Below are 16,017 nucleotides of genomic sequence, written 5' to 3' on the forward strand. Positions count from 1 at the left end.
GCACCCTGAATTTCTCAGTGTTTAAGGCCCGTTAAAAGTCTTAATATGGCCCCACTTGGCATTTTAAAAATGTTTCAAAGTTTTCCTACAATTCTAAATGACTGAAAGGAATGACAACATGATTTTTTTAAACTGAGGGCAAGAGTCAAAATCACATTCCCTGAGCACCCCCTCTTTGCAAACTGAAAAAGGGACAAATGGTGCTTAGCAAATGGGAAAGGATATTCTTAAACCAGGTGATTTTCTTGGGTGCAGGCTGAAGGCAGCCAGCACTAGCAACAAGGAGTGGCTGTTAATGTCCCCCAATAAAATTTCCCACATTTAAAAAAGGGGTAGCCTCAAGCCTTCCTGTCTCCTCCACGCCACACGCAAGAATAAAAAGCTGTTCCCACAGTTTGATTGAGGTATCCCATGGGTACCCAGATTGCGTAAAACTTCTCCCTAGTACCTTCCTCCTGGTCTGAACTAGCTCTCGATAAAGTCACAACAGACACACAGTGCATTAGGCAACAAAGCCTCCCATCCATCGGAACATGTGTGACCACAGGTGAGGTAAGGGGTCTCCGCTCAAAAAGTACATTCGCCATGAACATGTTTGCATGGATGAGTTCACCAGAATTTGCTGAGTTGTAAATTTGCTAAGAAATGTCTGTGATGTTTGACCTTAGTGTGGTGGTGCAGTCAAAACCACTTTGGAAAATCGAACAGGAAGTTCTAAACAGTACGTTTTTTCCTTACATTTCTAAAACATTATTCACTGCAACCTTTCTTAAAATTCCCCTTTCCCTTCACGTCCCTTTCTCTTACACTCATAGATGCTCCTAACCTTTGCCCGCAAATTCTCCCAACTCTGGCCCACGGCTCTTGCCTTTCTACACATGCCCCTTGTCTTCTACCTACTACCAGATAGACTCCCTGTTTGGCCTCTCCTTAATTGTAATATCGTATCATAAAAGCCCGAAATGAAAGAATTGGTATGGAAACAGCAGACCTTTCCTTAGAGTGTGCAGAACAGAAAAGACCTGAGAGGGAAAATCTAAACATGTGACTTTTTTGACAAAAAAAATTTTTCCCAGCACAGTTGTCATTTGAGAAAGCTGAACATAGGGTCCCCTAAGTAAATGAGATGAGACAGGAAAGTTTTATTTTGTGTGTGGGTGATCCTGAGAATCTGTGCCTGTAGCTTTTAGGCCAAAGTATTTCTTTTCGTTAAGTCACACTACTTCCACACTCCTTCCTAAACACCGTGGGTGTTTAGGGGTGCGGGAACTCCTGGAATAGGTAGGACTTTACCAGAGATGACATTCATCCATCTCGCCCTTGGCCCAGACTCTCTACAGACTGGAAGGCTGTGTTGACATCAAGCATACTTTGACCTGCCCCTTGTAGGATGAGAGCTCTCCCCTGTCATTACATTCACCGGTATCTGATCTCCGCTGTGGGCTGCAAAGGGGAAATACTCACAGGGTGGCGGCCACTCACTCCAGCTTTGGGGTAGTTCATGCTAAGTGACAGCAAGTAATCTTTCTCTTCCTGCCTCCTCCCCTTTCTCCGGATTCAGTTGGGAAGGTTCAGTTTTCTTAAGGGTGAAGGGGGTTAGGCCATTTTCTCTATAGGCCATTTTCAGAGCTTTAAAACAAAACAATAAAAAGGCTCTGTAAGCCCTAACACCTTTTATATATTTTGTAGTTAAAAGAAGAAAGAGAATAGTGTGCCCCTAGCAAGACACTTATATACTTTCCATTTCAACTTCTTTCCATCCTAACCCTGTTTTCTCTATATAGCCTGCTGGCAATATTCTTAATTAGGGGTCAATATTTCTTTCTTTTTAAAATAAGAAATAGTATAAAACCTCCCATGTTCCACTTTAATGGGAAGGACACAGAACACATTAGTTAAAAGCAGTTTGCATTCTATTTTCCATACTGAAGTGATCCTTATAAAACCCAGTTCACTGTATAATTAATGACCCTTTTCTCATGCTTTAGGGCATAAGCTGATCACCAGTCCTGGTCAGAGAAAACATTTCCCAGGTGTAGGATTGCACAATTAAACGTGTGGTGAGGAATTTGTGCTTTCCTTTGATGCTTTGGTCTTTGCCCTGGTGGGGGGGGGGGCAGGATACTGGGCAGGACAGGCAGGCAGTTAAGGTACAATATGCCACATCATCTGTTTCCCCAAACAGGCTGGAAGACAAACCAACCACTTGAAACACATTCCACCAGTCCCTCTGGCGCCCCCATGTGGAGAGGAGGTGTCTGCACGTCAACAGTCCAAGGGCAGACAACTGAAGCAATTTTTAACACTAGGTGAAAACTGATTTTTCTGGGCGCCTGGGTGGCTCAGTCCTTAAGCGTCTGCCTTTGGCTCAGGTCATGATCCCAGCGTTCAGGGATCGAACCCCGCATCCGGCTCCCTGCTCAGCGGAAAGCCTGCTTCTCCCTCTCCCACTCCCCTTTCTTGTGTTCCCTCTCTTGCTGCCTCTCTCTCTCTGTCAAATAAATAAATAAAACATTCAAAAAATAAATAAATAAATAAATTGATCTTTCTGGGAGGACAAAAAAAGTAGAGGACTGCCGACTCCATTTGCTTTCACTCAGAAGCTGCTAACATATCATTTTTTGTACACATTAAAACAATTGTTTTTTAGGTTTCAACCCAAGCAGAAGGAAATCATGTGTTCTCTAAAACAGACAGAAAAAACTGTAAGAAAGGTACACATAATATAGGGATTTAAATAGTTTAGATGGATATGGCTTGCTCTATCTATAAGGTTGGTCAAATTTATTTTCTAAAGCAGCGCCATCTAACAGAGTTTTCGTGATGATGGAAATGTTCTGTATCCTTGCTATTCAATACTGGAGCCACGTTTCAAAATATGGCTAGTATGACTGAGGAGATGAAATTTAAATCAAATTAAATTTAAATTTATGTAGTCACATGTGGCTAGTGACTACTGAATTGGTCAGAGCAGTTTTAAAGTGTATGGTGTGATTTGATGTAATGAGCATATTAAAATAATATTAGCAAATTCAATGTGGCTTCTCTACTGTTCATTGAAAGTATTTTGTGTCACACCCCTGGTATTGAGTGAAGTCTGATAATATTTACTAGACAAGAAAAGCACAGGATGTGTGCTTGCTCTCCATGTATGGCCCTGCCTTAAGGTGATAAAAACTAGCCCAACAAATGTTACGAAACCCTATTACACTTACTCTTTCACTCATACTCACTTCTAACGTGCCTCATTAAACTATGAAAGTAAGAGAGATCTGTTGTAACAACTTTGTAGTTGTGGGAAACCTCCACTGAACATTTCTACTATCCCCATTACCTTTTGAAAGGCCAATATAATGAAAGAGTTGAAAAGACATATAACCAAATAATTTCCAGGATAAAAGAATTCTCTTTCATCATTTCTTCCACTTTTCTTTCTCTCACTTCCCTTTCTAAGCCTAAATTTTCTTCTTTCTGGCTTAATGATCATATTAGTTTTCTAGGGCTGCCATGACAAAATATCATAAACCAGGTGGTTTAAACAACAGAAATTTATTATCTCACAGTTCTGGAGGCTGGAAGTCCAAGATCAAGGTGTGGGCAGGGTTGGTCTTGCTGTCTCTTTACATCGCCTTTTCTTTTATGTACCTGCATCCCTGGTATCTTTCCCTATATCCTAATCTCTTCTTCTAAGGATATCAGTCAGCTTGGATTAGGGCACATGCTAAGGGCCTAACTTAATTACCTCTTTAAAGGCCCTACCTCCATATACTGTCACATTCTGAGGTACCAGAGGTTAGGGCTAAAACATATGAATCCAGGGGAATATAATTAAGTACTATAAGCAATACTCTGTTTTTTGAAGAGTTACATATTTCTTGGCTAATAATTTCATTCTTCAATTAAAAGTAAAGAACCATCTATCTGTAACTGGCCATTACCTTTCTGACTTACAAGTAGGTACATATGCAGTTAAAATTCTGGTATATAGGGGTGCCTGGGTGGCGCAGTCGTTAAGCGTCTGCCTTCGGCTCAGGGTGCGATCCCAGCATTCTGGGATTGAGTCCCACATCAGGCTCCTCCGCTAGGAGCCTGCTTCTTCCTCTCCCACTCCCCCACTTGTGTTCCCTCTCTCGCTGGCTGTCTCTCTCTGTCAAATAAATAAATAAAATCTTAAAAAAAAAATTCTGGTAATAAACATGGAAATTCTCCACTTTATTCAAATTAAAACTGTACTGTATATCCACTACATATTTTTATAGTTAGTTCATCTTTAACAAAAATAAAGAGAAATAGCAAAAAGAAAGATGCCTTTTAAAGTGCCTAATTTATATAATTTTAAATTAAAGGTTTTTAAGGGAAAAAAATCTTTCTGTAAACGTCTGATGTCTCAATAGCATAAGTTTATTAGATATGAATATCTTTAAAGATGTAAATGACTTTTCAATCACCTATGCAATTCTCCAAAAAGTTTTTTTAAAAGTTCCTTAACATTGAGAAATAATAATTAAGAGGGGTGCCTGGCTGGCTCAGTGAGTTAAGTGTGGGACTCTATTTCAGCTCAGGTCATGATCTCCGTGCTCAACAGGGAGTCCACTTCTCTCCTTCCGCCCCTACCCCCATGCTCTCATGCATGCTCACTCTTATCTCTCTCTTGCTCTAAAATAAATAAATCTTTAAAAATATTAATAATTAAGAAATATAAGAAAGAGTGAAACATTTCCTAATAGTCAAAGAGTTACTATTTTGTAATTCATGAAATGGATATCATGATATAAAATCAATATATTTAATTTTATTTTTCAAAAGCAGTCCAAAGAAATGGTCAAAACTCAACTCAATAAAATATACTAAATACATATTTTGTCATGCCAAAAAAAAGGACATAAAAACACAATAAAGGTCTTTGAGTGAGAAATAAATTAAAACTGAAAAAGAAAAAATATATAAATTATTTTCATAGCTTCTCCAAAACACTTTTCGGTAGTTAATATAATCAAAATTACTCACATATGTCAACATAACAGAATTAAAAGTTCTCAATTTTAAAAATCAATAAAACTAAAAGGCAACCTACAGAATGGGAGAAGATATTTGCAAATGACATACCCAATAAAGGGTTAGTATCCAAAATATATAAAGAGCTGATACAACTCAACACCCAAAAACAAATAATCCACTTAAAATGGGCAGAAAACATGAACAGACATTTCTCCAGACACAGATGACCAAAAGACACATGAAAAGCTGGCCATCATCACTTATCATTAGGAAAATTCAAATCAAAACTACAATGAGATAGCACCTCACACCTGTCAGAATGGCTAAAATAAAAAACACAAGAAATGACAGGTGTTGGTGAGGATGTGGAAAAAAAGGAACCCTCTTGCATTGTTGGTGGGAATGCAAACTGGTACAGCCACTATGGAAAACTTTCTCAAAAAGTTAAAAATAGAACTACTCTATAATCCAGTAATTGAACTACTGGGTATTTACCCAAAAAATACAAAAACACTAATTCAAAGGGATGTATGCACCCCTATGTGTATAGCAGCATTATTCACGATACCCAAGATATAGAAATATAGAAGCAACCCAAGTGTCCATCTATAGATGAATGGATAAAGAAGTGATTATATATATATTATATATAGAGAGAGAGAAAATGAAATATATACATATATAGAATGAAATATATATATAGAATGAAATCTTGCCATTTGCAATGACATGGATGGAGCTACAGAGTATAATGCTAAGTGAAATAAGTCAGTCAGAGAAAGGGAAATACTATATGATCTCACTCATATGTGGAATTTAAAAAACAAAACAAATGAGCAAAGGGGAAAAAAAAGAGACAAGCAAGAAACAGACTCAACTACAGAAAACAAACTGATGGTTACCAGAGGGGAGGTGGGTGGGGGGATGAGGGAATTAGGGGATGGGGATTAAAGAGTACACTTATCACAATGAAATAAAATGAGATAAGATAGAAAAGATAAAATAAAATGATAAAATAAGCAAAAAGTAAATTGAAACAAAAAAGGGGTTCTCGACTTTACCTAATCCCACATCTTAACTGCTAATCTAATTAAGAACTCAGAAACACATTTTACTATTTTACTAACTACTGCTCTTGGTTTTTCATAGCTTGCCATCTCACCGGCAATGAAATGGTAATTATCTAAAATCAAAAGTCAGTCAAATATATTTTTGTAGGGATGCCTGGGTGGCTCAGTTGGTTAAGCATCTGCCTTTGGCTCAGGTAGTGATCCCAAGGTCCTGGGATGGAGTCCCTCACCAGCAGGGAGCCTGCTTCTCCCTCTGTCTGCTTCTCCTTTTGCCTGCTGCGCCCCCTGCTTCGTGCGCTTGCGCGCTCTCTCTCTCTCTGACAAATAAATAAAATCTTAATATATACATATACATACATATGTATACATATATATGTATGTATATGTATATATGTGTGTATATATATATTTGCAGTTATGTTACAACTGAAAATTTGGTTTACACTGTTCTTTTGAGAAATAAACAGGTTTCTAAGGCAAAATATACCAAAGTTAGGAAATATATAAAGGATTATCAAGTCAGAGATGAAAGCTCCTATAAATAACTCCAAATAATTCACAATGAAAAATCAAGTTTATTTATCAGATTATGTATCACTATAATAAAAAATTTGATTTCTATAATTTAATTAACTAAATTTAATTTGCTATAGTTCTTTTGTCTTGATGTACATTGAAAAATGTTAAAAATAAACACAGTTGATGACTTCCAAAACCTTATAATTTTACATGTGATCCATTAAAAACTTTTACAATAATGATAATTAAATGAAGTACATTTATATAAGGTGTCAATACTTTTGCCACAATTGTCCCACTCAGCATTCCAGTAACATTATCTCCATCCTAGAATATGTTAAGACTAATACATCCCCAATTCCTAACTCTTATGACTGAATGTCTTTGAAATTTAAAATATTCCTGATTGTAGAAAGGTAGAACAGTATATATACCACAGATGATGAAAAACCTCCAGTAGGTTCCGACACAATACCTTGTAATGATATGCATTAATATTTTTACAATGAAACATATGAATACTGATGCGAAGTGGCATAAATAGGACTGTATGTTACTTCAGATTAGGACTTCCTGCTAAATGAATTTATACAAACGTATCTTAAAATGTTCGGTTTTCAATTAATAGGCAAGCCAGAGGCTGTGGGAAAACAATATTTGCAATACATGTATCTGGCAGCAGGTTCATATCCAAAATACATAAAGAATTCTTTAAAAAAAAGAATTCTAACAATCAAAAATTTGAAACTCTTACTCAAAAAAGGGCAAAAAAATTGTAAACCTCTTCATAAAACGGGATGTATGAATGGCCAGTGAGCACTGTAAAAATGTTCAACGTTAATCATCAGAAAATATAAACTAAAGCCACAATGTTATACCATTTCATACCCACTAGAATACTTAAAGTCCAAAAGACCAAGACCAACAATGCCAAATATTGGTGGGAATAAAAGCAGACAGTATTCTCATACTTTGCGGGTGGGAGTACAAAAACGTAAAACGACTTTAGAAACTACTTTGCATTTTCTTGTTAAATATCTACCTTGTGATCCAGCAATTCCATTCCTAGATATTTACCCAAGAAAAATAATAATATATATCCACAAAAAAGACTTGTACGAGGGTAGTCATACCAACATCATTTCATAAGCCAACAACTAGAAACAACCCAAATGTTCATCAGCAAGGATATCCATTGTGTTATATTTATATAATAGAATGCAACTCAGGAAAAAGGGAACATATTTGAGATAACAGTAAGGATGAATCTCAAAAGTTTTTGAATGAAATAATTCAGACACAAAAGAGAACGTGCTATATGACTGTGCTGATATGAAGTCCAACAACAGGCAAAACTAATCTGTCGTGATAGAAAAATTAGAACATGGTTGCTGGGAAGATTACAGAGAAAAGCGAGCAGGCTGCAAGATAAGGAAACTTTGTAGGGTAATGGAAATAGTTGCCATCTTTTTTTGAAAGTGTGGGAAGTTGCACAGGTGTATACCATTGTCAAAACTCATCTAACTGAACATTTATGATCTGTTATTTTATATAAATTTGACATCATTTTTTTAAAGCTCTGTTTTCAAAATTATTCTAAGCTTGGAATTGCAGGTAAAGCCCTGTGGATCTGTATTAAATGCTTATTTTCTAACAGATCTTGCCTCTGATGGAAGAAGTTAAATACATTCTATAGCACAGAGGAATTTTGTTAAGGACTGCTGACCTGGGGTTTCAACAGTTAGTGATTGACTTTTCATAGACAAATCTTACACGGTTTGGTTTGGTAAACTGATTAGGCTTACCTGAAAGACAGAGAATGTGGTTTTGCACTTAAAGCCTCAAGGTACACCTCAATCTAATAAACCTATTATCTAATATTTTAATCTTAAAGAAAAGGCCTAGAACCCTTTCTATCTATCTCACCTGCACTACAAAATGCGTCTTGTTAATTTTCCAACTGACGCAGAGAGTGAAACTGAGATGAGCTCTCACTTGTTTATACTCACTATTGAGAGGTCTGCAGATGGGATACCTGCTGTTCACTTACTTCCGCAATCCTATTGGATCTCAATATGTCCAGTCACACACAGCAGTGCTGGGCCTTGAACTTCCTTTTCAAATTATGTTCCATATTGTAGAATAAACACACAGCTCCAATGGGAAAACTCTTCCAGTTGGCAGGCAAAGCATTTGCTACAATTAAGATTCTTTGGGGAATGACCTAATAAAGACTTTCAAACCAGATTTTGTTGTCTTCATTTAAATGTTGGCTTTGAAAAAGGTGAAAAGCTATAATTATCTTTTATACAATTGTCAAAAGTCAAATGATTGTATTTGTATGTTTCTAGTCTAAAGCAAGTTCAAAATTAGAATAATGTTAAATCCACAAATTGTGTGTGTTTCTTTAAATTAAAGTTCATTGAGAAAAACCTGCTTGCTTACTTTATGATATTCTTGTCTTTAGATTGCGGTCTACTGGATGAATTGTAGAGAACAAATATGTATATATACACAATGCATATTATAATGTTATAAACTGTTAGTTATGCAAATCTTAAGACAATTCACTGTTTATTCTTGAAAGTAAGAGGCGCTGTGGAAAGAGGAACCACACAGGATAGGTGGCATGCCACTGTGTATTCAAATGCAGCTATCTTTCCTAGTCATGGAACCAAAGACACTTTCCTGATACTATTTAAGTCCCAGTTTCCTCATCCATAAAGTGAGAATGATACTTACTTCAGGAACTACTCTGAAGAGTTACTGAAAGAATTGGTAAAATACTCTGTTTCTAAATGTCTAGCAGAGAAGCACCATAATTAGCTTCTTTTTGCAAATTATTGAGCAAACCATGTAACTCCTCTCTGCCTCAATTTTCTCATCTGTAAAATAGAAACAACATCAGTACCTGACTTGTAGGGTAAAATTAATATATGTAAAGCAGTTAAAACAATAGCTGGCCAAATCAAAATAAGAAAAGGCACCTAGTATTAACAGTGTTTCTCTCCATTCCTCCCACTTATTGTGACATGAAAAGTCTCGTGTTACTTCTTTCTATATACCACCTTTACTTTGGATCTTCACCTGCCATTGAAAATTAAGCTTTAGAACTACTCAAGGCCTAAATAAGTATTGGACTGACACTCAGTCTTCTCAACACAGAAACATGATAATAATAGTTGACAGTTATTGAAAGTTTATCATATGTATGACACTATACTGTTTTACATACATAATGTCCCTTAAAACTAACAAACAGTGATATCAGTAGTATAATTATCCTCATTTTACAGATGCAAAAGTTTAAAATGTTAACCTAACCATTAATACACAAGACAGAATTAAGATCTAACCCAAGTCTAATGATTCAGGAAGCGGAAAGCATAACCAAAATGCAGCAAGGCCTCCACAGGAAAGAGATGAGTTAAACTGGGAGTTGTGTTGGGACATGGGAAGGTGGGCCTTCCTAGTAAAAGGTCATCTTGACTAAAGGAGAAGCACAGCACTTCTCTGGAGTATATCTCATCAGAGCAAAACTGCCTTTTTCATCTCTGATGATCTCCAACACCTGAGAGAGCTGCTGGTACATACTATGAATTCAAGAAATGCATGCTGAGTAAGTAAACTGTTAAAACTTCCTTGCCCTAAAGAGAGTTTCCCTGAATTTCCCCAACAGGACTAAATACACCTAAACACAGTACAATTGCAGGATTTGCATTAAGACTCTTAAAGGTATTCTTACATTCTAATAGAATAAGTTCTCTTCTCAACATATTCTAAGGAGATAATCGGTTGTGAATCAAATCTGTTGTACAAGCGTATTTTATGCAGAACTGCTTGTAATAGTATAAAATTGAAAACATAAAACCAAAGGAAAAGAGTTATATAAATTGTGGAAACACCTTTACATGGAATGTTATAGAAATTTTAATAATGATGTTTTCAAAGTTTATGTGATAACTGGAAAATACTTATGAAAAAACATGAAGTGAAAAAGCACTTGTATATATGTGGGTATATATAATGCCAGTTGTGTAGATAACATGATCACAATTTTACACCATAAAAATTATATATATATATATATATATATACACACAAATAAACATATACATATAATTACACAGAAATATACAAATATATAAAGAGAGAGATAAATTATTCTAAAACATGAATGGTACTATCACTGGCAAACTCTCAGATAATTTTTATTTGCTTCTTTTCCATTTTTATGTATTTTCTAATTTTCTACAGTTTTATGAACAAAGAGAAAACATTCAAAATCACCAACTATGATGAAGAGCTAAAAATAATAATAATAATTTATACTGTGAACTCTCCGCCTCTATTGTCAAGCAGGGAAACAGAACAAAAGAACAAAAGAAATGGCTCCTTCCTCACACAGGCCATTGTGTGGAGGTCTGATCCCTGCAGCCAAGGTCGGTCCAATGCCATCCACACCCACAGGGTCATTGGTACCCATCCTGGTCCCAGGACAGGACTGGGAAAGAGCCAAAAGACAATGCAAGACTGCGAGGTGGGCCCTGAACCTGCACCCAAGGCCTGGAGCTGAACCAGAGTTTCCCTAAATGGTTTTGACCCAATGAACCTGGATTCCCTTAAAGACAGAGACAGCCCATTGTGTGAACTATAGTTTATGGACAGCTTTATATTGGGTTCATAATGGCATAATGCCGCACACTCCTGCGCATTCCCCTAAATTCTTAGAGGACCATTTTGCCTTTTGAATCAGAGAGTTGCAAAGTTCCATGAAGAATGGCCCTTGTGGTGCCAAGGTGGCTCAGTTGGTTGAGAAATGGACTTTCCGTTTCAGCTCAGGTCAGGATCTCCGGGTCCTCCCATCCCTTAGGCTCCAAGCTCAGCGAGGAGTCTGCTGGAGATTCTCTCCCTCTCCCTTCCCCTTCAATCCTCCCCACTTCCTCCACTCTAAATAAATAAATAAATGAATAAGTAAATAAATAAAATCTTTTAAAAAATGGCCTTATGGATAAGCACAAAATCAAGAGACAGCAATTAGACAGAATTTGTGAAGGTATTCACCCCCAGATCATGAACAGTCCCCTGCACCCTCGCCCTCTGGTGGCTCTACTCAGTGACAGAGACCAGACCATGGTGATGCCAGTCCTGAGGGACCTTCGGTGATGTATATGCCATACCATCATCACCTTTACCAGGGACAACCTGGAGAACGATCGTGCAGACTGGCAGCAGCTACAACAACACTGACATCAAAGCTGTGGGCAAGCTCGGGATCGCCACGTGCAACATCCCTCAGTGGCAATAGAAGAGACAGCTGACTCCAGCAACTGTCACATCCTTAAACTTTACTAGCGGAACACATGGTTTTACCAGGTGCTGTAGGAAGGCACACTGGTCCAGAGCACTGAGCAGATCGACACCTCTCCAGTAGCCTGCATCCATGGGGTTGGCACTGGGCCTCATCCGCTTCTGTTGCACAGGGCAGGTGGTTACTGTTCCAGCCAAGGCCTTTGGATTCAGCATCACATTTTATGACCCCTACTTACAGGACAGGATAGGGTAGTCCCTGGGTGTGCAGAGGGTCCGTGTCCTGCAGGACGTACTGTATCAGAGCAACTGGGTCTCCTTGCATTGTAATCTCAATGAACATAACCACCACCACATCAATGAGCCATGGAGCATTCCTAGTGAATGCGGCCCACGGTGGGCTGGTGAATGAGAAAGCCTTAGCTCAAGCCCTCAAGGAAGGCAAGATACTTGGGGCAGCCCTCGAACTGCATGAATCAGAGCATTTCAGCTTTGCTTAGGGTCCCTTGAAAGATGTACCGAATCTCATTTGTATGCCCCACATAGCTTGGAATAGTGAGCAAGCCTCACTAGAGATGAGAGAGGCAGCTGCCACCGAGATCTGCCAGGCAATCACAGGTTGCATCCCCGAAAGCTTAAGACACTGTGAACAAGGAATTCTTTGTCACAACATCTCCCTAGTCAGTAACAGATCAGCAATCAGGAGCTCAGGGCACCATATGCAGATACCCGCCAGGCAATGTGGGTGTGGCTCCCAGAGGACTTCCTGAAGCCTTGGAAGGGATCATCCCTGTAGGTATCCTGGTGACTCACAACCTCCCTACATTGGCACACACTTCCCAAGCTCCCTCTCCCAACCACCCTATAAAACACACAAAATAGAGAGCACCCGAATGAGCAACAGCAGAGAATGACTGACAAATGGTCATCATTCAGATAAACCTGGGACCAAGAGACAGTGAAAAATAGGTAAACTAAGAAAAGGAATTTGACCAACTTTTTAACTGATTCCAGACATATACATCATTGATGTCTCAGGGTTAAAAGGGCTAGAAGCCCAGACATGGGAAAGCTGAAGCTGTCTTCTGGTTACAGAAGCGTTGAAAGACTAGGATGTGATTTATTAATGACCAATGTCTGTTATGATGCATTATTCTCTTCATCTGTGCATCAAATCACGAAGAATAAATAGATCTTTTTTCTTTATCTATTCTTTGGGCACAGCAGGTCCTGACCACCTTGCTCTAGAACGTTGCTTCAGGAGTTCCAAATATCAAAACAAAAAATACTAAGAGGAAATCCTTATCCTATGACTCTAGTTCTTTCGGTCCATGTTGGCTGGAGAGCTCTTTTGCTAATAGGAAAATTAAATTACTACAAAGTGGGGAGAAAACTGTTTGCCTGTGTTAGACAACTGCCAGCATAGGATCAAACACCATACAGACTCCTGTACAGAAGTCTCTCTTCCATCTGAACTTCATACTGAGCTGGCAAGTTGGTTGTGAATTCAGTAATATCCTCCAATGATGAAAAAAAAAAAAAAGAAGAAGAAGATAGAAAGAGAGAGAAGGAGGGAGGGAGGGAGGGAAGAAGGGAGAGAAGGGAGGAAGGAAAAAAGTTTAAAGACTAATATCCCTGATGAACATAGATGCAAAGATCCTTAACAAAATATAATATATTAGCAAACCAAATTCACAATATATTACAAGGGTCATACACTATGATCAAATAGGGTTTATTCTGGGGATGCAAAGATGGTTCAATAACTCCAAATCAATCAATGTGATATACCACATTAACAAAATGAAAGATAAAAATCATATGATCATCTCAATAGATGCAGAAAAAGCATTTGATAAAATTTTACATCCATTTATAATAAGAACTCTTAACAAAGTGGGTATAGAAGAGACATACGTCAAAATGATACAGGCCAAATGACAAACCCACAGCTAACGTACTCAACAGTGAAAAACTGAACACTTTAAGATCAGGAACAAGACAACGATGCTGATTCTTGCCATTGTTATTCATCATAGTACTGGAAGTCCTAGCTGCAGCAATTAGATAAGAAAAAGTAATAAAATGTATCCAAATTGGAAAAAGAAGGAGTAAAACTGTCACTATTTTCAGGATACATAATGCTATATATAGAAAACTCTAGGAATGCCACTGAAAACTATTAGGACTAATAAATGAATTTGGTGAAGTTACAGCATTCAAGCTTAATATACATAAATCTGTAGCATTTCTATACCACTAATATTAAATTATCAGAGAAGAGAAATTAAGACAACAATCCCATTTACAATTGCATCAAAAACAATAAAATACCTAGAAATAAATTTAACCAAGGAGGTAACAGACCTGTACTCTGAAAACTATGAGACGGTGATAAAAGAAACTGAAGATGACACAAATCAATGAAAAGATATACTATGTTCATGGATTGGAATAATTAGTATTGTTAGAATGTTCATACTACCCAAAGCAATTTACAGATTCAATGTGATCCTCATGAAAATACCAATGACATTTTTTACAGAACTACAACAAATTATCATAAATTTATATAGAATCATAAAAGACCCAGAAGAGCCAAAGCAATCTGAGAAAGACCAAAGTTGGTGGTATCACACTCCCTGACTTCAAACTATATACAAAGCTACAGCAACCAAAATAGTATGGTACTGACACAAAAAGAGACACATAGATTAATAGAACAGAATAGAGAGTCCAGAAACATAGGATCGCTTAATCTTCAAATAAGGGGCAAGAATATTCAAAGGAGAAAAGACAGTTTCTTTAATAAATGATGTTGAGAAAACTGGACAACTAAATGCAAAAGAATGAAACTGGACCACTTTCTTATACTATATATAAAAACAAGTTCCAGATGGATTAAAGACTTAAATGTGAGACCAGAAAACATAAAGCTCCTAGAAGAAAACAGAGGCTGTAAGCTTTTGATCAATAGTACTAGCAATAATGTTTTGAATCTCCTTAGGCAAGTGAAATAAAACCAAAAATAAACAAATGAGACTATATAAAAATAAAAAAGCTTTTGCACAGCGAAGGAAACCATTAGCAAAACAAAAAGGTAACCTACGGAATGGGAGAAGATATCTGCAAGTGATATAACTAATAAAGGGTTCATATACAAAATATATAAAGGACTCACACAACTCAGTATTTAAAAAAAAAAACCCAATCTAATTAAACAATTGGCAGAGGACCCAAACAGACATTCTTCAAAGAAGACAGATGACCAACAGACACACAAAAAGATGCTCAACATCACTAATCATCAGGGAAATGAAAATCAAAACTTCAATGAGCTATCCCCTTACACTTGTCAGAAGGGCTATTACTAAAAAGCCAAGAAATAGCAAGTGTTGGCAAGAATACAGAGGAAAGAGAATTTGAGTGCACTCTTGTTAGGAGTGCAAATGGTGAAGCCACTATGGTAAACAGTATCAAAAAATTTAAAATACAACTACCATACAATCCAGTAATCCAATTCTGGGTCTTATTTGAAGAAATGAAAACACTAATTTGAAAAAATAATGCACGCTATGTTTATTGCAGCCTTATTTTCAATAGCCAACATACGGAACAATCTAAGTGTCCACTGATAAGTGAATGGATAAAGAAGATGTGGCATATATACAATGGAGTATTACTCAGCTATATAAAAAAAAAAGAATGAAATCTTGCCTTTCGCACAACATGGATGGACCCAGAGGTACTAGGGCAAGTGAAATAAGTCAGACGAAGACAGACAAATACTGTATGATTTTACTTATATGTGGAATCTAAGAAAATAAACGAACAAAACAAACCAGAAACTCAGATACAGAGAACAATCTGGTTGTTGACAGAGGGGAGGAGTGTGTGGGACAAGCAAATGGAGAAAGGGCATTAAAAGATATAAACTTCCAATAATAAAATAAATAAGACTCAGAGATGCAATGTATGGGATAGGGAATATAGTTAATAATATTGTAACAACTTTGTATGGTGACAGATGGTTAACTAGATTTATTTTGGTCATCACCTTATAATGTATATAAATGTTGAATCACTATATTGACACCTGACACTAATATAATACTGTATG

At 37.1% G+C, this 16,017-nt stretch overlaps 1 pseudogene; it reads left to right on the forward strand.

The window, feature by feature from the left end:
• The first annotated feature begins 11,594 nt into the window (after positions 1-11,594).
• Positions 11,595-12,779, forward strand: LOC100474360 (annotated as a pseudogene).
• The last annotated feature ends 3,238 nt before the right edge of the window (positions 12,780-16,017 follow it).

The sequence above is a fragment of the Ailuropoda melanoleuca genome, chromosome 8 (genome assembly GCF_002007445.2).
Source record: "Ailuropoda melanoleuca isolate Jingjing chromosome 8, ASM200744v2, whole genome shotgun sequence".
NCBI lineage: Eukaryota > Metazoa > Chordata > Mammalia > Carnivora > Ursidae > Ailuropoda > Ailuropoda melanoleuca.